This window comes from Netta rufina (genome assembly GCF_964035555.1).
Source record: "Netta rufina genome assembly, chromosome: 7".
NCBI classification, from domain to species: Eukaryota; Metazoa; Chordata; class Aves; order Anseriformes; family Anatidae; genus Netta; species Netta rufina.
Genome location: NC_140130.1, coordinates 26,954,377 through 26,979,141, shown reverse-complemented (window position 1 = coordinate 26,979,141; position 24,765 = coordinate 26,954,377). Strand labels below are relative to the sequence as shown.

At 41.0% G+C, this 24,765-nt stretch overlaps 1 protein-coding gene across 5 annotated transcripts in view; it reads right to left on the bottom strand.

Moving 5' to 3' along the window:
- Window positions 1-24,765, bottom strand: part of ADD3 (adducin 3) — a 98,282-nt gene that overhangs the window by 33,710 nt on the left and 39,807 nt on the right. The window contains exon 3 of one of the 5 annotated variants that reach the window (XM_084290068.1): window positions 10,555-10,653. The exons of the other annotated variants lie outside the window; for them this stretch is intronic. The gene's annotated coding sequence lies outside the window, so the exon portion shown is untranslated. The remainder of the gene's footprint in view (window positions 1-10,554; window positions 10,654-24,765) is intronic. 5 annotated transcript variants of the gene reach the window in all.

The following is a 24,765-nucleotide window of genomic DNA, read 5'->3' as shown; positions in this document are numbered from 1 at the left end:
AGATTGCATTTTAAAATTGGTACTGCTTTAAAGAAAGGTGGGACTTGGGTAATGAAAAAAATGGGCAGTATTTTCCAAAACATTAAAATACAATAAAAAGCTATTTTTTTCTTAAAGACTTATCTCTGCTTATCTACATAATCACTTGTGGTTAAGTTACCTAAAATATTTCACGGGTCAGTAGGCAACAGAGAGCTAAATTAAAAGATTATGTTCTGGTAGTGCTTATCCGTACTAAGCTGTGAAAGTACGCGTACACATAACCCGCACATACACAAGTAATGGCTGAAAAACCTCCCTAAATCCTTTGGAAAAGGGAGAACCAGAACCTAGCTTCCTCTACAATTCAAACTAAAAACTTATTTGTGAGAAAAACAAAAACAAACATTTAATTGGAAAAGCTGACTGCAGCCGAAACCTTTCACATTTTGCAACACCCTTCCCCTCCCTCTCTTGCAACTTCCTCCGGTGACTTTTTTCTGGGGCTTCCTCTGAGCGGCACTGATGCGGGAAGGAAACAATTTCACTCTTCACGCAGACCTACGCAGTGTTACGGACGGAAGAACAAAGTTTGATGCAGATTTTTTTTTTTTTTTTTAATCCCAATCTGGAAAGCAGCTTTTGGAGCCACAAGGGCTACTCTGGCAATCCATGAGAGGCCTCCCTGTTCTCTGCTGGTACAACATGTAACATCAGATAGCAGAGAGGAATCTTATCGATCCCAGGGCACATCAGAAGCCTTGATTTATGACAGTTCCATTATCCTGAGAAGTGTCACGGCCAAAGCAGCTGCCTCCCGGGCCCAGACGGAGGTCGGAGACTGTGACGGTGGGCAACCCAGATGATGGACACGCGGCAACTGCTGGATTTCACACGTGTTTACCCCAACAGCCCATCCTGGGTATGGCATCATGCAGCCAGACCTTTTTATAGCCCAAACCTCTGGATTCCTCCTCTTCACACCAAGTCCTGACCTTTCCCCGCAGCAGCTCGGCGAGGACCCGAGGGCCGCGGACCGAGCACACCGCGCTGCAGCTCAACGCCCTCCAAACTCCTCGGGGAGGAAGGGGAAACCCGGCCAACAGCTGATCCCAGCGGGGACATTTGTAATCGGAGAGGTGAAGAAAAGATGAAGTTGTGCCAGGCCTTCGATCATAAAGTCCTCAGGACAAATTGTATCTTTATTTATGTGATGCACCACGCCCTGCGTGATTCCCCCAAGTTCACCTCAGGATCTCTGAATCACTCTACTATAAATTTTAAATACGCAGCAGCAACATAATCCATATTAATTCACTGATCCCAGCTTAGCCATGTAAAAGTTGACTAACTCCTCAAAAAAAGGAATTTTGACACTTTAGTGACCCATACAGATATTTCATGTTAAACAGAAAACAACGTCACTTAGAAAAGCTGTTTCACGATAGTAATAGCCAAAAAATAAGTATGTTTTAGATAACACAACTGCATATACTTATTTCATGTGTGACGAACAGGTATAGAGGGAATGATCAGATTTTTAATTATAATTTAAAAATAGCAATTTTGGGAATCAATGAAAGTTTGAAACAAATGATGGCACCAACGCCAGGCCTGACTGTGCAGCAGGCACGTTGCCACTGACCAGCTGGGAGAAGAATGGAAAAAGAAAAGCAGGCATCTTGAGAATAAAGCTAGAGATTTACTCCAGTAAAAGCTCACCCAAAGACATCTGTGTACTGAGCTGTAGAGGAGGTACTGTTAGTAGGACTTTAACAGCCTATATCATCCACTGGATGGCATGGAGAAAACAAAACAAAAACAACCCAAACCCCGTAGCACACTATTTCCAAATCATGCTGACAGTGCCTTTTCTCACTCCATTCAGTCTCAGAAGGATCTTGCTTTTCTTTTCATTACTGGAATAAGTTTTGCCTCAACATATTGGACAAATTTTCCCCTTCTTGGTCCATTTGCAACCATAAATTAAATGCTAATGTGTGTTAAAACATAACAAGAAGAAAGCAGCATTTAATTAAGGTTGCCAAATACATGCAAAATTCTCATCTGCAGAGGACTTAACTCAAAACTCACACCTTATGCTGCAATTTTTCATATTTTCTAGGCTGGCTCGAGGAGATCCTTCCCAACTCACACGTTTCAGCTCCCCAGCTCTCCAAATGCCACCCCAGCACATCTGCCCACGAAGAAAGGGTCTGAACTAGATACATGAACACATCAGGGCTAAGAATAATTGGGGAGAGGAGGGCAGGGGAAAGTACGGAGCAGAGAAGGGCCACATGGAGGTTCAGAGGGCAGCCAGGACCTCCTTTATGAAAGTTCAAAAGACAGCTATACTTAATTACCAGAGTTCAAAGCATCTTGCTTTAATTATCCTTCCCTGGGAAATCCCTAGATTAATGGTGGTGCACTAATGCTTTTTTTCTGTGTTTACTCACATTTCTAATACTGTCTTCAGCTTGCTTCAAAATAATTAAAAAATACTTGACTAGTAAATCCAAGAAGTTTCCACTGCAGTCAAAGCCTTACCTACATAAATATGCACATTAATCTCAATTGACTTGGCCTGCATTTGACCTGTTTCTTGTCTCTGGCACCTTCTGCTAACAGCACTAGAAAAGCAAATTGAATTTAGAGAGGCAAAGGTCTTATATACCTTCAGGAATGGAAAATTACTCAACTGGATTTCAAGGCAGCCAGTCTGAAGTCAAATGGTCATTTTGGACGTAGCCACAGCGCTGAGCAGAGAAGCAGATGTGCCCAGCGCAGCAGCCAGCACACCCCTGAACAAGTGCTGAGGATTTATTGACAAACACCCCGGTAGGACACACACCGAGGGGTATGGTGAGTCAGTGCTAAGCGCAAAGAAAGTTAAGATGTCAAAAGGCAGAATGTATAAATACTTCATAATTAGGCTACTATAACGTTCCAGTTCAAGCAAGCAATTATCTACATTCATCCTGTCTTCTTCTCCATTACCACCTGCAAGCACTGAAAGTCTGGATAAAATAGAAGGTGCTCCACAAACTACTCCAGTATCCCCGGATGCACCCTGCATACTGTCCACAATCCTAGGGACATGCAAACATCTGCAGGGGTTGTTTCTAGAATGCAGCCTGACATCAAAACCTGCTGGAGATTTACACCATATTCTCTTTCACCTAAGCAGCTGCATGAAACGTGAATAAAATTGGCCAATTTTCATGTCTAGTGGTCAGGCAGTCCAAGGCACTGGTGACAGAATTTCCTAACAGCTCAGGCGGCACCAGCAAACAGCTTCACAGGACACGTACCTTCCACCAAAACGCTGTCATGCAAGTGAAGAAAAGCTTTTCTACAATTTCTGTACGAGAAAAAACAAGGCAGGCCCCTAGAACGAGCTGCAGCAGCAGCAACCCGTGTCCAGTTGCTAAGACTCTGGTCATGATTTTGGATCAGCATGTGCAGCCTCTAACTGATCATATACCCAGCACGGCAGATGCTCCTGCTATTTCTTCCCCAAGCAACTCTTTCATTTTTTACTTCTATTTTTCTTAGCTTATAATTTTAAGAATATTCTTAAGCAACAAATACATTAGATTGATCTGTCAGATACAATGATTTCAAGATAATGTGTCAAAGATTATGACAAAATTCATGAAGTACCATAAAAGCTGTTTTATTTTAATTTTTCTAAGCTTAGTTATGTATCTGCTAAAAATGATATTTGCCTGTTTGCAATTAAAGTTGCTTATATTTGCACTGAAAGCCAGGAACAGGCACGTAAATCCCTGGCTGGGATTTCAGAATCTTTGAGTGTGGAGAGATGTCGGGGCAAATACTTCTCTCAGTTATATCATCATGAATCAAAAGCAACTGATTTACAATGTAATCAAAATTACTGTAAAAACAACACAGTAATTTTTTTTTTTTTTTTTTTTTTTTTTTTTTACTACTTAACTCATGGAAATCATCCCAGGTAAACATGGTATTTCAGCTTATGCCATAAAAAAATTATTGATGACACAGAAATGTCAGAGGCTACACAGATTACATCTGCTGGAAGACTGAAAGTAAATCACGTCTTTTCTATGGCTTTCAGTTATCTTGGTCACTTATGTTTTGGGTTGTGTTCCACATCTGTAAAAACCTAACACTGCTTTAATTTTCATCAAGGAATTAGAGACCTCTGTAGTAACGTTTGACCATGCCAAAAAAATACCATGAAAGCTGATTAATAAAGTGCTGAATAATAGGTGATTAGATGCCTGCCAAAGGCTGCATTCACGACAGCATCCACAGACATGCAGGAATGCTGTGTGGGACGGCACCACACCAGCGGGCTCTGGCTCTGCAGCAAGCACCGCATCTGTGCTGGAATACATCGCCTGCTCCAAAAAGCGAAAAGAGGAGGCTGAGGAGGAATCTGGTCCCCCTAGTCTGGTCTCAAAGGCTTCTGGAGGGATAACAGAGAATGCTTCTTTTGGAATTGGGAAATATTTAGACTTTTTTCCCCCCTTAATAAAGATGCATTCTTCTAGCTTGCTAAATTGTTGTATTATTTCAAGCATTGATGTAGCAGGATTTCTGTTTTTCATCTTAATTATTGGGTGGCACTTTCAGTGTGCATTAGAGTAAGTATTTAAGATACAATTTGTGAGTTACTGTAGGTTTTTTAGTTCTGTAGCACATCGCTATGGGATTTTGAATTCTGCCTGCCTCATCAGCATTATGTTCTCTCTGTGATAAATGATCAAAATGGATCAGAGTTAGCATTGCAGAGCAGTTACAAAGAGGTGAAGGAAAGTATGCGAAGTTTTGTGCTGAATGAACAGACTGTTTCCTGTGACTTCTGGCTTGGAGCTCAGAAAGCCGGGATTCATAATGAAAAACACTCCTACCTGGTGCACAACCCCTGCCCCTCATTCAGAGCAATTACACAATATGAAACTTGAAGACAGGTTTTCATTACGTGTATCCTGTGTTCGTTTTCATGTCACATTGAAAGTGGTATTTGTAATCCAGTGATTTTGAGCAACAAGACCTGTGGTTTCTCAAAAACTAAAATGGGTGGAACTATTCCAAGTAGTTGAATTTATTTTTATTTTTTATTTTTTGAAGTTATTCTCAACTGTCACATTAATGAGACATTGGATACAAAGCTTTTAATAATTATAAACGATACCTAAAATGACAAAGCACGCGATAGAGAACAAAAAGTAAATAAATGAACAAATCCACCCTGTGATGGGGCAGCAAGGAGCCCAGTGTGCCCAACAGCCCAAAAGGTAGGTCAACAGCTCTCCTGAGCTAACAGCACATTGCACCCTCTCACTCTGTGTCAGAAACTACTGCCCACAACAGTAACTGCTCTAAGGCAGCTGTCACAGTATTATTTTTATCCGTGTGCGGGACATACACAAGGAAAAGTAATTACCAAGTGCTGCCTCATTTATTGTGACAGCACAATAGTGACCATTCTCAAAACTATGTTGTTTGGAAATGCAATCATTGCCTTTAGGTTACTTGACTGCATTACGTGTACTCCCAAGAGGTTTTGTGCATTTTGCAATAAAATATAAAACACTTTAAATTGAAATTGTCTCTTTGTTTAGAAAATTTGATCATGAGTTTGATTGTGTCCATTTTTCCTGGACTGTTTTTTTTTTTTTTTTTTTGTCACTGACCTGTGATCAGATGGAATGAGCAACTTGCACCTCATTGCAATCTAAGCATCAAAATCCTACAACCTTCTCTTCTAAACAGGTATCAATTTTTGTAATGTATTAGAAAATTATTTTCTACCAACTTGTACCAAGTTTGGCTTAAAGCAACCAACAGGTTCAGAAGCTACATGGCAGGAATGAATACGTACACAGTGTGATCACAGAAGACCCCAATTTCTTAGAGCACCAAGTATGTTGGAGCTCTCGCTGACCTGCAGTGAGCCCAAACACAAGTGCAAAACTTAGTTCAGTCAAAAAGAAAAAACAACAAACCCAACCAATAACTCCCATTAAAATTAAGCTTAACCTATAAAGGAGAATAGAAAGCACAATTTTGCAGACATGGACAGTCCAATGTGTACAAGGATAATCACATTTCTTTTAACAACAAATAGCATTTATGCCCGTGGTGGTAATGTTTCCTGAAATGTGAGCAAACAACACAATAGATATGTTTGAAAATTTAAATATGTAGTATAAAGACAGCATGAGCCATCAAAGCATACTGAACTGTGTTACAACTGGTATCTATAAATAGCAGAGGATCACACTTCAGAGAGAAGCATTCAGAATTCCCTAAGTGCCAGTGAACAATAACCTCAGGGTGCTGGTTCTACCTTAAGGAAAAAAGCACTTAACAGAACTAGGAACTGTATTAGTAGAATAGCTGGATTTTTTCTTCCATGCCCTGTTCTTTCATTTCCAATTGCATCGTTATCACTAACAAAAAGACAAATCAAATCAAATCATATATCCAAGCGATTCTATGTTTAAAAAAAAATAACATATTCATTGTTATTCTTGCAGCTCATCTGAACTCCTCAGTACAGCTATGACAAACGCTCAGTCAACAACAAAAAAATCTGAACAAAATGTGTGCTCAGAGTATCAGTTAAGAAATATAGCTGCTCTGCAACATTAAGGAGAATACAAAAGGGCCTCTACAATAGTATAACCTTTGCCTCTGTGTGCTAGCATCACAGTTTACACGGTTTCCATGGAAACCCTCTGCAAACATATGAATGTTCTTGCTGCGTTAGATGCCGAACAGAAAATCCTTTGTGACCATTCCGGAGGGCCATGGCCAGTGCCAACCTCCCAGTGAAATAATGCCCCTCACTATGCCTTTGCCCAGCAGGCTCATGACACACTCTCTCACATGGTACAGCTGCTGCCATAGCTTGTTTTCCCCCATCTGAAAAAAAAAGAGGTGTGCATCATAACTTTTAAATGCGTCTTCCTGCATCAAGAGCATGTTTTCCCCTATCAAACTGATGGCCAAGTCCCCAGGACTGGACCCTCAGATGCAACCCAAAAGCTGTAAAACCAGGCCACCGGCTGGGAGGCTTCCAGCAGGCTCCGAGTCAGGGCACAGGGGAATATATTTACATAATGAGTAGGCAAATGCCCAAAGCGAATGCCACAGTTCCTCATTATTTAATATCTTGAGAAAATAAAATTAAAAAAATAATCTCAGGATGCCACAAGTATACTGGTGCAGAAGGGAAAACAAGTTTCATCACTTGTTATTTTTTGTAATGGACGCACCAACTGACCTACAATCACAGAATGGCTGAGATTGGCAGGGACCGCTGGAGGCCGTCTGGTCCAACCCTCCTGCTCAACCTGGAGCCCAGGACCATGTCCAGACAGATGAACTGCTCATGTACTGCATGGGCTTCTTCTGCTGCAACAGAGGCAGAAAAATTCTATCCAGGAGAGTACGAAACTCATCAGGAGGGCTGGTTTCTGGTTTTGGTAGTTAAGGGTGTGGGTTTGAGTGAAGGCTGAGGCATCAAGAAAACTTGTTTCCGTTTTATAAAGGAGGAGCTACTGTCAAAACATCTGAGTGTTGTATCCCTCGTGAACTTCCTCAAAACATACATCTCCTCCGCAATTTAACATTTTAACCAACGCTGAGATAAAAGCACATCTAATCAAGGGACTTAAAAGTGCACCTTCAAGAGACCCAGTCTGTGCCTGCAGCTGGACGGCACCTTCGTTTGTAGACTGAAGCATTCCCCTGTATTCTCATTTCTCTGAAACTGAGCAAATTCACAGCAGAGCAAGTTTGACTCTCTGATCTCTGAGATATCAGCGGTGTAGTTTATCAAATTACTTACAGATGTGCTCAGTCTGAGGCAGGACAATGGCTCCAAAGGCTACATTGAGGAGAACAACGAGCCTGCAGTCTGTGCAGCAAGGTGAAAGCCTGACTGTCCGATCCCAAATAAAACAGGAAAGGTCAACACCTTTTTGTTTGTAAACAGGCACTTTAGCGATTAAGCCATTTTCAGACACTATTACAGTCCCAATGACAACAGTCAATGCAGCAATAGCTTTGTGGCGAGCGCTGCAGAAGGAATACGACAGAATTTGTACCGGGAAGAAAAACCACGCTCTTGTTATGTCAACACCCTTGATTACTCCGTTTATTTTTGTCCCTTTACAACAGGAAGCCCCGGCAGGAAGCTCCCAAAGCTGACACCGCCACCACCCTCCCTCCTCACACCCCAAACTGGCTCGGGCCCTGCAGGACATCTACCACGTTACTGCTGCGGCCCGGCCCGCATCTCCCTGCGGCACCGCCTGCGGAACAAAGTAAATATTGGGTTAGCCGCAGAGCTCTCGCTGTTCCCCTGCTCTAACAGCCCATTGTTCGCTTGCGGTTGCCTCAGCGAGATAAAACACCAAAAAGCAGTGTTTCCGGAGGGGAAAGCCTTCCCACCGTGTGTCACGGGTCCAGGGCTGGGCTTTGCGGGGGCCAGGCTGCCCGGCTGCCCCATTGCTCTTAGTGCTGGGGGTGAGCTTTCCGCACGCACGCCTGCTTGGCCTATGCTCTCCTGCTTTACCACCCAAGGGCCATTTCCAGTGGATTTGTTTGAAGTCGTGTTTATTCCTCAGCAGGAGCTGGATGGGACCTGCTGGGGCCCACCCCAACCCATCCCATTACCCCCCAGCCTGGCTTCTGCTGAGACCTATGTCAGCACCGGGTTATGGGTAACAGCCACTGCAGGTGATATTTAAGCACAGGAGGTGATTACTGACAATATATAAGCACAGGAGAAAGGACACAATAGACAGAGAAATTAATCCAACCATACAGGAAATGATAAAATCGAGAAGTCACTCATTTAATATTTTCAACCATATCCTCTCGCCCAATAAAGAAGTGCGCTGAACTTAATTAACATCCCACTAATGAGACCTCCGATTGCCCAGAACAAAGCAATAATGAACGTGAGCTCTGTTTCTACCAAATCTACCAGAAAGATTTTTAAGGGTCTGCTTTCCCGCTGACATAAACACATGACTCCCATTAGCCTTAATAAAGGAAGAGAGCATTCAATGAGAGATTAATTTCCCAGGACTGCACAAGTAAACCATGGCATGCCTAAAACACAGCACGGGCTGCTAAGAAAGGGTTGGCTGTCACAAAATCATAGTGACAGATCAAATTCTTTCATAACTTTCCCATGAATTTTTTCATCTCTTGTTGTAGTTCAGAGTTTTTCACTTCGGGATGGAGAAAACGTTCAGAACTTTTCTTTTGACAAAAATATGGAAAAGCAAATCAGATAGTGGAATGCTTAACTCATTTTTAGGCTGAAAAATACAACTTCAAACACGCACTTCTGTTTATTTAATCTTAATGCATTGTCCCTGTATACTATTTTTGACTATGCAGTACGTAAATCCTTACTCCCACAACAATGTAAATTTGTTGACAGGATGATAGGTTAAAGTTTATCTTTCAGGCCGCTTCCCCTGCACCAGTCAGAGAAATCTAGTTATGTCAATTTATGTCCCTCGCAGTGCTCAGTGAGGCGAGGAAACGAAGCGGAGTGCCAGAATGTGGAAACAATGCAAAAAAAAAATAAAATAATAGTGCCAGAGCTGAGCATCCGATGCTTCAGCTGAGCTCTACACGTCCACAGAAAACTCTGAGATTAGTACTGCGCATCTCAAAGCTGCATTAAAAAGGCTTAGTTCCGGATGTTGAAAGCGTATTTAAGCATCTAATCGAAGTTTTTTCTTTGTCTTTTCTCCACATCTCAAGTTTACAAGTTTCAAAATGCCTGAGGATTTTTCTTTTTCTCCCCCCCCACCAGAAAATCCACTTTGATAGGCAAAATGAACATATTCCATGATATGCTTATCATAAGAAATCTACTTGACATAATCTAAGACAGTCGATACTATTATAGTATACATTAATGAACGCTGTTTCACACATTCTCCTATAGCTTTCCGAAAGAATAGAGACTCTACTATCTCTTACTGCAATGGCTGATACAGGAGAATATCTTGTTTGCTACTACTTATACACATGATAAAAGCCCATTAGCACACATACTCACAGAAGCTGAGCTGCTTTGATATAATAAACCGAGATATGGAACTAGAGTGCAACAGTTGCTGCAGCTGCATGACCAGTACTCTGCTGTATTTTAGAACCATATATTATATATATTAAAACACATATTGCAAATTAAATCAAAATTACCTATTTGTGCTCAGCCATACAGAAATATTTGTTTTATTCCATAAAAATAAAACTGAAATCTGTAAGGCCAGTAAGGCAAACTACAATATTGTGCCACAGCAAGATCAGTCCTATGCCTGACACAGTCACAGCATACACTTGAAATCCAGCGGCTAGTCCTCTCAAAGCTGGCACTCTATTCCACTTAAACAGAAGCAAAACTAAATCCCATGTTCATCAAAAACCAACTAACCAAAACAAACGTAGAACAACTGAGGCAAGCAGGGAACAGCTGACTTAAGGACTACACAGATACCAATTGCACTGGAAAACCACGCTCAAAACACAAAAATTGTAACTCACCAGCCATGATGCTACTCCAAAGACAAAAATCACAGAGGTTTGAAATAGAAGGTAATCAAAATACAAGACAATTTTCTTCAGCATCCATCCCTGACTGTTCTGTCAAATACACAACAGCAATAGCACAAAGCATCTTTATGACAGGAATAAAAGGCTCTTTAAATGCTCCTTTTATATTTTATTGAATGAACCCACTCTTACACGAAGTTCATGCAACGATGTCTCGAGCTCCAGCACTGCTAAGTCACGTATTTGATTGGCCAACTATGGCGTACAAGTTACATGCAGAACAATCCATAACATTTATTAATTGCACGTAATGACTTCATGTGGCAAGTCAGGTGGTTGGTTAAGACATTGAACTTGCAAGCACTTTGAGATATGGAGTTGCTGGTTAGATGAAAATCTTTTCAAGGAGTATTTCACAATGACTGACCAAACACTTCTGGGCTCACAGTCACTGGCTGGCAAAAAAAATAAAAGCAAAACAAACAAATACGGGGGTTGAGAACCAAACCCACAGGCTCCTCCTGACAACAGTGTTAGATTTGGTGTGGTTTGCTCTTGTCACAGCGCCATGACTCCTCGCTGATGCTGCTTCTCACTGCACGGAGGCACGCTGCACTACTCCTCCCCATCACTGCAGAAATGCCAACAGACGGTGACCACTGCTTGAAAAGATACCATCAGATGTGGCAACTCCAGAGAAACCTTCCCCTAAAGAGCGTTCGAGTTTATTCACGAGAAAAGGGTGGAGAAAAACCACAGCTGCAGGATTCGCAAACATGCACTCACTCGCAGGTTTGCAGAGACCATCACGCCACAGACCTGTCACGTAACCCACAGGCAAATGCAGCCACAGACTCCCTGGATCGAGATGTTCCCGACAGGATAATATTACACTGCCCACCTACTCTCTCTGTTCTTAAAACTCATTTTTGCCACCTTCAATCTCAGTCAGACAGGGATGAGATTAAAGTACATTAGGAAAGACAGGGCATGAAGCCAGAGCAGAAACCAACCTGCTCCTAACCCTTGTTTGAACAGCCCCTTGCTCTGGAGGGGAAGCTAAGAGCTGTTTCCATACATTGCCCAGCACCTTGAAGTGGATACAGACACAGTACTGGCCATAAAAACAACTGCAGCTCTATGATTTCTTAAATATTTATCATTCAGACACGCCACAGTACAAAACCCAGAGCCATGTTCCTGATACTCAAGCCTTTCTGTCAAAACATGAACCGAGAGAAGACCTCCTGGTAAAAACAGTTCAGACCACTTTCACGCTTTTGTTTTGAAGTACAGATCTGTCTTTTTTCCCCCCCACCCCGACACCACCCACTCTTCCAAACAAGTAAGCAATCCAATGTTGCAGAGGAATTTTAATTGTTTCCATAACTTGTGTTACCTGCCAAAAAAGTGCTTAGTATGACAGAGAGAGGACAGGGTGCCTATGCTGTGTGTATATTTAAAATAAAATATGAGCATACGAATATATACATATATAGGCATAATATATGACTTACACAGCAGTTAACTCGTGCAGCTATACAGACCAGAAGACTTTGTAAGACCCAACCTTTACTCTTTGAAGTAGCAACCATGGCTTAAGCACGCTTGACTCGTGGGCTCAGATTTACAATGGAGTTACTACAGCCCAACTCCTGCCTGTGTGAGCCAGGCTGGGCTTGTCATCTCCTTGCACAGAGCTAGCCATGACAGATGTTAGTTAGCAGTGGCAATCTCTTGCACAAGAGGCTAAAGAAAGGCGCACACCTCTGTATTTGTTACAAGTGCAGTCCCCCAGGTCTCCCCAAAGCCTCTGCAAGTTTGGCAGCTGTGGGCACTGTGACTGGAAGCCTGCCTCCTCACGAGAGTTGTGTAACTTTTCATTTATTTTATTTTTAAGATCTTGGTCTGTCATCCCTTCCTCACCCTGCACAGTATTTCTTACCACAAATAATGGTTGAGGACCTTTGGAATACTCATCTTGTGGTAGAAGTAATTGCACAACACAAGCTTGTGAGGATATTTTCAGTGAATGTGTACAACTTCATTTATTTAGTTATTAGGACCAGGTCTAAAAAACAGAAACAAAACCACTTTCTCCAGCATTCGTTGAAACAAACAATTCATTCTATACATCACATTCTGTATAAATTTATAGTATGTGATTCTATGCATCAGCAAAATCCCTAGAGAGGTTGTAGTTATTTAGGCAAAAGTGCTTTTGTTCCTACAGCTTATAGATGCTCTCCTGGGTAAACTGCATACCAGCATAATAAGCTTGCTAATAGGGGAGGCCTAACAATTTCCATAAAAAAAATGCATTTAGAACAGTTTAATAAACAAGAGGAAAAATATCTGTGGGATTTGCAGGGTGGAAGCTAGCAAAATATTATCTTCTGTGGTAGATATTACACATTTTTCCACTGATTTTAAAACTAAAACCAGCAAGCGGCAGCTTCAGACATCTCTCGTGTTCAGAACCTACTTTTGACAGCATTTTGTGATTTGTGATGGGTGGTTTGTTTTTGAATTGTTATGGGCTGGGGGAAGCCTCGAGGCAGCACTGTTGATAACGCACATATTTTCCAACCCCATGATAAATTTCCCATAACTGCTGGCCCACAACATGACTTTCAGCAGTTTGACTGTTTCACATTTGGATACAGCAGTGTCAGTCCATTTGGTGTGATAGCCTTGGAGCTATTACACCAGAGATGTGTCTTCCAAAGATGAAAGACAAACATTTTCAGAACTGATTACTTTCAGCGCTCAACTGAGGGAAAACTCTTTGAAGCAGCTTAATTTCCGAAAATACTGCATGTTGCATTCAGAAGGCCAAATCTCCCTTGAGGAACTTCTCAAACTGAAAATCCTAAGTCAGAGATGACTTTTGGAAGGTATAGTCAGAATCTGGGCACTGACTGTAGCAGCATTGGTTGTTACTGGTTAGGTGATGCTTTATTTCGCATGCAAAACCAAGTAAGCACACGTATTTCAGCACCTCTGCATCACTACCGCTGAGGTCTATGCTGTTTTCAAAGCCTGAAAACCTGCCCTGTCACAGCTGCAAAGGAAGTGACAAGAGAAGAAAAACATGGGCAGCGTAGATCAGCAATTCATTCCAGCCACCGCTGCCCAGCTGCTTGCGCAGGGAGGAATTGGCCCGTTTCCTCTCCCTGCCCCATAGCAGAGCGGGTCCTGCGGTGTGCAGGAGAGGTGAAATCCAGGCGAAATCCAGGCCAGTGTGGAGGACAAGAAGCACAGGACACAGGGAACAGGACAGCCACGGCCACTGCTTGCTGGCAAGGACAAGGTGGAACATACCTTTAGTCTTTCCTCTGAATATAATCCCCTCACCCCCCAAGGGATTTCAGGAAAGGGGCAGATTATAGGAGAAGAGGATGGTACCAGTAACAAACACAAACCCTGCTCCACCAAGCACCGGGATATTTCATCCCACTCTGGAATAAATTTGTGAGGCTATAGGCAGTTTACCTGTTCCCTCTAACACATTTAAACAAACAAGCAAACAAAACAATCCAAACAAAAGAAAAAAACAATACATTTTTTCCTCCCTTAGTTGAAGCAAACCCCTATTCAGGAACTCCAAATCATTGCTCTGGATTCCTTACTGCTGGGTAAAGCCACACACAGCAGACTCTTAATATGCATCACTGGCTTTTTCTCCAACACCTGCTGCTCAAGAGCTCTTTGCTCATTAGTAACAGCAGGTCACTTTTGGGCTTGCTGGATCTATCAGGCAGGGACAACTTCTCAAACTGCACAGCTACTCCGAAGAATAGCACTAGTAAGAAAACGCCAAACCTTCGATAATTTTCAGAACCCGTGTCTAAGTAACTAACTATTGGAGGGCTATCCCTCTGCAAAAAGGCACCAGGAAAAGCCATCTTGCCCATCTCACTGAATAAATCTGGTTTGCTAAAAGTACAGGTGTGGGTACCAGCACGTGGGAAGAAAATCAATACTGCAGAAGTAGGACTGGGACCTTATCTCCATATGGAATTACAGAATCACAGAGTCATTAAGGTTGGAAAAACCCTCCAAGATCATCTGGTCCAACCATCACCCTACCACCAATGTCACCCACTAAGTCATGTCCCTCAGCACCACGTCCAACCTTTCCTTGAACACCTCCAGCGACGGTGACTCCACCACCTCCCTGGGCAACCCGTCCCTATACCTGACTGCTCTTTCTGAGAAGAAAAACAAGCATGAGAACAGTATTTTTTTTTTAGCAAGTAACAATGATGAAATATTTCAGCACTACCTCTTTAAATACGAATCTGTAAAGTTTAGATGTATGCTTCAGGAAGATTGTATAATCTCTGCAACACCTACACAAGTATTCAGTGTTATCAGTGGGAAACTACAAAAACAGAGGATTTGCGGCAATTTAGAGTTTTCCAAGGAAAGTAAATCCAAATTCTGTGGTTGACTGGAGAGCAGTGCTGCATGCATTGTTCAAAATACTTTCGCTTTTTACTTCCTTGGAACAAATGACTTACTGATGGGTACACAGAAGCAGCAAACTATTTATTTATTTTTAATCACAAGTATAGCATGCTTTACATTGCCAGTAATCTCACTATACTGTTGCAGCAGTTCCACTGCTTACTGAAAGCACGATCAGCTCTCATAAATCTTCCTGTAATTTCAATTCTAGCTGCTCTACACTGGGCAAATCCATTGAGGGATAGTTTACTACACTGTTCATTGTCTGCCACAGCAAAATCTGAGTTTCTCATATACAAGAAACACACGCAAAATGCTTCTTTATACTTTCAATCCAGTTTTAGAGCAGGAAGGAAAGCATGGGGGGAAGAAGGGGGATGCAGCAGCACTCACACTGTGCAGCCCCAGGAACTCCAGGGCATAATGCCAGCTCTGTAAGAGTTAGCTCCTTTCATAGCTGCTGAAATACAAATAATAAATAATAATTTATCACAATTATTTTATATTATATTAAGTACTGTGCTATACAAGGCAAAACTCTACTTCAAACAGCAAAGCAGACACAGTGAAGTTGTTGATTTAAAAAGCTCACAGGGATTAAAAGCTTTATTAGACCTACAAGGCTGCAAAAATATCAATGTATCAAGAGGGACAAGAATAAACTTCACTGCATCAGAGAAACTCAACTGAGTGCTACAGACAGAAATAACCCAAATGAATCCTGCAGGTGTATGCGTGCCAACAGGCTAATCCAACACGACCACTCAGACTACTCTTTTTTTCCTTATACAGATCAAAACTCTTCCCCATGCAGCACACCTGCCCAAGGCAGGTGTCTTGGGCAGAGCAGGCTCCAAGAAGAGTGGGCTCCAAGCCTGCATGCCACTAACATCCCAAAACAGCCAAGGGTGACTGCAGCAGCGAGGTTTGAAGAGGTCTCAGATGTGCTACACACTGAGGATTTAACAGGGAAAGGTTGTGAAAGGTGTTTAGAGAACCCATAGCCTCCACGGACAGCCACAGCGTGAGGAAGCTGCTATTATTACTCATGCTGAGAAGGTGCCCAAACAAATGGACAGACGAGGTGTGCAACATGCATTACTGAAATAGGGAAAGTGCAAAATAACAGAGTTCTCATTCCTCATTCACATGATGAACTACAGAAAAATAATGTTTTCACATTCAACTCTTGATAACAAATTCATTAGGTCCTAGAGGAGGGGTTCTTTTGCTTAAGCTCAGATGTTTGCAAACATTCCAATTCATTGTCTGAAGTCTTCCACTAGGCTGAAGTGAATAATTTGCTAGACTTCACTGGCTGTACTGACTAGACATCCATCATAACAGAAGCACATAATTCACAAGTAGACATCCATATTGCAGACATCTTCAGTTATGCAAGACAAATGCTGCTCTGCCACACTAGCAGGGTACATGCAAGACTGAGGAAGTACACAGCAAGACAAGATCGCTTAGTTATTTTACATACCAAGGGAGAAAAATGACAAATGGTGGATTTTAAAACAAGAGCCTACTCAGTAAATTATTGCAATTCACACAGCAGCACAGGCAGCACACTTCGGCATGTGTTTTTCCAGGCTTCTCACTAACTTCAGAGGTATCGATCCCCTCCAGAAGCCGTATTACATACTGATTTTCTGCACTGCGACACAAAGCAGTATGAAACGAGCGCAGAGCAGCTACCAAGCAAACAGCAAGATCTGGCAACGGTGGTGCGAATGTGGACGTACAGCTAAAATATGCTGCGAGAAAATGTCACCAGCACAAACAAGCTTGCAGAATATCAAGTGCAGGAGCTGATAACATAACAAGTGCTGAGTGAAAATACATCTGATTCCTTAAAAAAATATAAATCACCAAAGATGTCAACATGCAGGGAAGAGAGCAGAAGGAATGGAGATGGGAGGAGGAATGGGAAACAGTAATTTACATTTTATTGTATTTTGTGATCAAAATACAGGTTTACTTGGTTAGGAAAATGTATTTCCGTGAAGGCTACTATAAAGCAAATAACCTTAAGAGGAAATGGGGCTTAACAAGCTCCATAAAAATTTTTAAAGCAACTATAACACTTTCCCCCTTGTTCCCCATAAATGCTTGGAGCTAACGTACATCTTGAAGACCAAATTTTCTGTATTTTGTTATTGCTGTCATGAGAGGATAAATGAGCCAAAGAGTCAGCAAATGCATTAAACAGCTCACACTTCTGGACCTCAACAAGGTATTAAAATCTTTCTATTACACTGTTAGTATGACACGTAAATAAGCAAAGTGATGCTTTCTATCAGAAATTCTTTAAAAGTCCGCAGTGAAAGCTGAGTTAAAGCAAAAACAAAACCCACACATTCATCAGCCCATTACAAACATCCTGTTACACTGTTTGGTAAAGGCTAATTTAAACCCAGCCTCCTTATACCACAGCTAGATATTCTGGGGTTGAATTGCTATGATGAATGGCAAGCATGGAACATTATAAATGGTGGTGAAGATGAAAGGGTTGCTGAATACTTTTCTGAAGCATGCAGGTTTAGCAGCACCCACCTACAAGCATATGCTTTCTTCCATATGACACAACGCGTGCAAGAAAACAACAGTGCTAACTTGATGTTTAAGGTTTTTAAAAGACTAGAATAAGTGTATCTGCAAATGCATCTCCCCAAGGCCTACAAAAAACAGGTTTTGTCAAAGAAAAAGGCTCAGTGGAAGGAACCTGACCTCTTTTGTAACTTTTCCCCATTTTACGATTCCTTGGTACAAAACTGGTACAGAGCTGGTACATGGAGAGGGCCTTTCTTCGGGTCTAGTAAACTTGTTTTACTTCAGAGCTATCTCACCACTGTTATGGTATTAAAATTTTACATAGATCAACGTTCAGCTCTTTTTTCAGTTACTTATTTTTTCAAATATCATCAGCAACTTTATATACAGTTGAAATGCAAATCCTTCCTGCTCATGGTGATAAGCAGCTGAAAAAAATCCTCATGGCAGACAGCCTTATTGCTCTGTGCAACTGTTTACTTTTTAAAGGGAGATGTCATGAGAACAAGTGTATCAAGCATATCTTCCTTTTAATCAGGTATTTTTCTCTTTTGCAGAAAATGTAAAGTTCATTAAATGTCTACTTTCTCTTTCAGATAATGAATTCATACACATACAATGAACTAGCAGGAAAAAACTGATGTTTGAATCTATTACAAATTTTTTAACACATAAAAAACGCTTTCAGTCTACACACAAAGTTAGACATCTCAAAGAGGCTGCATCCATGGAAGAGCTAGCACAAAGCCAGAATTAGTCCCAAGAATTTTTTTTTTTTTTTTTTTTTTTAAACTCTTGTACCAGATACAAGGAAGACACTATACCTTATTCATTACGTATCCTCTTATCAAGAAGCAAGATCAGCAGTAACATTTAAAAAAAGCCACAGGCATCCAGCCTGACTCATGCCAATCACATCTGAAGACAGCAGAAATTTCAGACTTGGCAGATTTCGTAGGACTCTACTGACCATGCCGCATCCACTACTCACCACAAAGCAAGTTTTACCTACATCTTGCGGTCAGGACTTGACCAAAAGCAAGCAAACACATCTAAATATAGGTTTGCAGTCACATACTATGACCACATATAGGATATTTAAAGTACTCAATATAATACAGTTTATTTCTATCCACTTCTTCTTATGATCTAATTATTCATTGACATCCACGGGTTTTACACAAAGTTATGCTATGGTATGGCATTAAACTTCTGGTTATTAAGTATGTATATTCTTTGCAGAGAAACATGATTGCAGAATAAATAATTGCGCTTTTGCATTTTAAGATACCGTCAGTTTCAATTCTACAGGCTGAAGGAGCAGACAAGAACCAGCAAATTGCACGTCCACCATAAGACTGAAGAGCATCAACCTATTTGAAGTGTACACGTTCACTTTTCCCAAACCACACAATAAATGATATATGCCCACATATTTACCAATTCTGTGGGGTTTATTTATTTGTAATGATACATGCCAACTCACCTGTATAGACTCGCTGGCCTGTGGTACTTTGACTATTTCTGGAATGCTTTTAAGATACTGAAATTGTGTTTGCCTATTTCCATACCTCTGATCCTGAGGTAGCTTTAAGCAATGGATCACAGTTGCTAGATCAGCATTTTCACTTGGAGTTACCTTACAATCTCTTGGGCAAATATTATCTGCTCCTGGGCAATTAGCTACTTTTTTTCTTCTTCACTCTCTCTCTTTTTTTTTTTTTTTTTTAAGTCTCTTCTAACAAACAACTTTTCGGTATGAAATCATTTCTCAAGATTCAACTGCAAAGTTCCTGCATGAAGACTTCGCAGGGAAGTCAACTTGCATACAAATCACCTAGCTTTCATTCTGCGCCTTATCTTCTCTGGGCTCTCCTTTCACACTTGGGCCATCCATCAGCTCTCCAGCCTGTCTGGCAGGACTTCCATTTCCTGCAAGTATCTGAAATGATTCAATATAAATGATTTATCATAGGCTCTCATGTCTTTAGTGAATTGTTTCTCAGAATATCTTTTGGCCAGCCTCATTATACTTTAAAATTTAATTTGAGAAAGGGTATTTTTTTTCCTTTTTATTTTCTTTGTTTGAACACAGCTTCAGCTTTTGAAAGATGTCTCCTTGTTTCTAATAGATTCCTTAACTCTGCCATAAAACCATCCTTGTCTCTTATAAATAAAAAGTGGCAAGAGCAGAAAAAAATGGAATATGACATATTTGATATAGGGCATGTATTTTATCCAACCTCTAATACGCTGCTTTACTACCTGTGAGATTCGATTTCCTTACAACCAGCTTCCTCATTTTCATCTTTTTTTTATTTTTTTTTTCCTAAATTAAGAACTCTACCATATTGAACCTTCTGGTTATTTCTGCAAAGATGGTGAATTACAGTCTATAACAGCCACAGATACAACGTGAGACCAAGCACTTGAAATCACAGCCCATGCACACAGGATCAGATCAAACTGCTCCCCGTCCTGCAGGTTCTTTGATCAGCTGCACCCCAAAGCACCCTTTTGGCCCAAGATATCACTCTTTGTTCTGAGTGAGTGATGAGTGAGCAATACTAGCATTTTTCATTGTACAGAATTAGAAGTGTAACTCATTACTGAAACAAATCCTCTGTTTCACCTTGAGGCTTTCTTCAACGTCCAGAAGCTGTCTATCAACAGTCACCTCTGCCTTGCAATTATGGGATTTCTTCCGACCATCAAGTTCTGACGCATCTATGGCCTCGCTAAAAGACACACATCACCATTTTTAATTATTTCTTCCCACTGGCATTTTGTAAAACCTTCGGGTGGGAGAAGGCATTTATTTGGTCTATCTGTAGACTGTGTGCTTTGCCTCTCTCACTCTTCATCCCATCTGAGCTGATTTTTGCTAATCTGCACCTTTATCATTGGAAGATTATTTCCAATTTCACTCCTAGAAGGCAGGACACGCCAAGCTGACTTCACCAATAGCTGACTTCCTCTCCCCCTTAAGTTTGAAAACTTGTCTACGAGCTTCTAAAATGTCGAGTACCTTTTGTTGATTCCTTGTTGATTTAGCACGAGGTTGTCCTTCCTTTTTCAGATCTTTTGATTGAGTTTTTCCTCCTATTCATAATTGAACAAAAGCCTCTTTTCTCCATGCTTTTTCACAACCACAAACCAAATGTGTCTCTGCCTCAGCAACAGTTCATACACGATCCTGGGAACACCTCAGACCACTTCCCCAAGGGTTCCTGCCAGTATACATTTGACTTTTGAAACTCTGTCCTACCTGTACTGCTGGTCCCTGGCTCCTTCCCAGACCTTCAGAAAGATCTGTTGAGTTGCCTCCTGAGGTCTAGGATCATTGCAACCACAGGTCTTCCTTCTCCCTAGCACACCTGATAACCAACTCACCCACTGTAGCCTGACTTGTCTTTAATTTGGATGTGACTTGCCAGTTACCCTGCTTCTACTTAAATTATTTGTCCCAATTACATATCTTAATCGCAACTGCTTACATGGAAAACAATGGAAGCACTGGTGTGTACATGGCAGGGAGCACAAGTGTGCAGGGAGCCGCTTCAGCCACAGTTCGAGTATCTTTGCAAAAAATGACTAAATCTGTCTACTATTGGAGCTATCCAATTTTCAAAGCTCCACTTCAGTTCAGCACCTCTTTACCCTTGCCATACTGATTGCAAGTACTAATTTAAAGTGAACATCATTACACAATTCCAGCTGTGCTTCTGTAAATTATGAGCTCAACCCCAATGGCCAGGGACTAAACACCCTGATGAAGGTGTTTTTGCAGTAATTCAAGTGTTCAGGGATAAGTAAACTAATTATCAGTTGTGGAATTTAAATATGATCACTGAAGGATGAAACTACTACTGACAAAAAGGACATATTAAATGTTTTTCTCTGCCTTGCTGTACTGGATGAACAATTCCTGCTGTACTCACTTCAAAGACAAGGTCATTTTTACAAGAACTGCCAAGATCATGATCAAATAAATTCGTGAAGATACCCTAATGTACAGTTTATAGTTCTAAAAAAGCCACAGGAAATTAGTATTGACTTTAAAAGCTTACTGGAAACGGCAGGTTAAAGAAATAAAATTAAAAACAACACTGATAAGCCAAAAGTATAATATTTCCAGCCTTATTTCTCCCACAGATTACTTCTGTCTACTAAAAATATTAGCATTGCATTCACCTGTTCGTATTGATAGGTCTATCCACGAAGTGCTTGCAATATTCTAATTAGCTACAGGGTCCTGTGAAAGTCTCAAAGCTATGCAAAATTTAAAAATATCTTCACATCTTACCAACTCTTGCTCTTGGGTTTTACGCTGGAAAGGCTGTAATGGGCACACCAGTGTTTGTGTCAGACACGGAAAAGTCTCGAAAAGGCTTCAACTAGCAGAGGTGGGAGGCTGACATGGGAACTGTCAATGGAATTTGCTATACTAGAGTCCAGTTACCAACATCCTGAAAGCAACACTGATATTTTCTGAGGCTACTTCCTCCTGCAAGCTTGAGACTGGTATCAACAGGCTTCCTCCTTTGAGAGCATTCATAAACTTATCTCCTTCTGCTCCTTCACAGGAGCATGCCAGTGCTCCTAATATCATTTATACGCTATTTTATAACCAGCCTTGTAACTCCAGTTATTTTTACAGTTTTTTATACTATTTTTTTTTTTTTTTTTAAATAAGGATCACATATCCAAAGAATGCAAACAATGTAAACAAAGGGGCTTGTTTTGCTGCTCAGTAATTACATTTGGGGTCTTGGACTGCTTTAGCTTAGAAGAACTAACTTAACCTTCATTTGCAGCCTACATCAAGTATAATGGGTCTATGACATCCTTACAGTTAAACACAGACCTAAGATCAAAACAAACAGATTTGATTCATCAATCGTAAGTCATCATTTTTATGCTAACCTTAATTCAGCAGCATGGATAAATTATACTTAAAATCCAAAGTTCTAATTGCAGTTAATTCCAAACACCCATATAGATAAACCTCAATCTGAATGGTTTGATGCAAAATCCTGTGTTTGCTTCTCCATACGGAGGCATTGACACCACGCAATAGCAGCAACTGTTGACCACTAAAAATGATTCCATAATACAGACTGAGCATAAAAAATGGACTCACACTCACTTTACATCAGAGATTTTTCCCCCCATCCTCTCTTCACCAAGACTCTCATCAGCTTAAAGATAACACAAGACAAGTCACGTTTCCTAGCACCCTGTGCTGATAACAAGCAGAGGCTACAGCCTTGGAAAAACTCAGCTAACAGCACAGGCCCTTTAGGAGCAGAATTAAGAGAGCCTCAGCTGCAAACCACTCGACTGGCATTGTTTTACCCTGATACGCCAGGGTACACACTAAACCATGTCTTAAAACTCAGTCCACATTTAACAAAGTTGAATGCAAGATGTTCTCTGTGAAGAGTGACTGCTCGTTCGCAGAATGACAGAGCCCTCCTGTTGTTACAACTGAACTGTTGGGAAGTAAATCCAGCTTCAGCTGAGGCGCAACAAAAAGCAGAGTGTTTATTAAACTGACTTTCTAAATATCAACATTTGCTAAGAAGGTCAGCGGTACTATATACAGTGCAATGCACAAAGGGAAAAGAATAATCCTAAAAAGACAGGCTGTTGTTGAAATTATTAAATCAGTATCGAGTGGATGGAAGTTTTAAGGCTTATAATTATTTTGGAAAAAGTTCAACTTTTAAACACTCATTCTTCATTCATTCCACTCAGCTTATGAATAAAGCCAAACCAGACTGGGTTGCTAAAAAACAACCCAACAATCTCCACTGTAAGTCACAGTGATGAGCTGATACATATCTAGCAACATTTTTTTATGCTCATAAAAAGATACGGTATTTTTAAGCCATCAAGTACAGGCTTGCTCCTGGACTAAGGAGCATTTTAAAAAATAAGCGTGGTGTGGCTGAGATAGGGTGACATTTAAATTTCATTAATAGTTATAATGCTAGCAAAATGGAATGATTTTACCTTTTGGAAACAGTATCTAGATCTGTCTTTTTTCAGTTATAAGCCTATTGATTTAATGTATGCCAATCTGCAATGCTGAATGAAAATTTTCAGCTTCAATTCCAGCATCACATAGGAACAGCTGAAAATCTGATCAGCATGTCACAAGCTAGTAATTATATCACCTCATTTTTCCAGAGCTGGTCTTCATTAATTCATCATTAACAGGATAAGATAACACAGTCTGTGCTACTAACTTTTAACAGCCTGCTCTCATCAACTGAAAAAGCAGAAAACCAACAAGTTTGTTCAAAATAGTTTTTTTGTTTTGTTTTGGTTTTTTGTTTTGTTGTTGTTGGTTGGTGCAATCCAGAGCTCCACTGCTTCCCTCCCACTGCTCGGCTGCATTCCCTCCCTGCAATTCCCTCTGGAAACGACAGCCAAGCTCCCCCGATCCCAGTGCAATCGGATACTTTCCATTCATGCTGTCCTCTTCCTCTTCCCGCCTAGCATGAAACTGGTTTATTGCACGGCCCAAGGAATTTGACAGGGAATGAGATATAGAAACTTATCAGATGCCAGAAAACTGCTTCTGAGATAGGGGCATAGGAAAGGGAAAGGGAAAAGAGCAGTGAGCCATCCAGCACTCTTCAACACCTTCCAGGTACTTGTGGAAAAAAAGCGCAGTGCCCACGGTTCAGGATTTTAACTTACTGAAAATAATGCCTTTGAAAGACATATTGTCTTTTTCCTAAGTCCACAACAGAAATACTATCTAAAGAAATCCTGCACAAAGCCTCAATCAGATACTAAGACTTTAGAAGGCTGCATGAATTTGGTTGTCTTCCTCGCAACCATGGATTGCGGACACAGCAGCAATTCTAGAAGTACCCTGAGATGATGCTTTCTCCTCTTGTACTTTAAAAGCTTCCTCAGCCTCCACTGTTAAAGCTCTTCTCTTACAGCTTTCCACTGCAGTGAGAGGGGGGTTAAGTTTAGCCAAGTCTTGCCAGAACAACTTTGACATTGGATCTCTTAAGACAGAAAATCTTCAGCTTGGTGCTGAAGAAAGAACCAGCTCCTACTTTTTAAATGGCAATTCCTGTTGAAGCTGATGTTTCTCAAAGACCTAAACCACACAACCCTTTCATACGTGTAATAAAGCAACAGGAA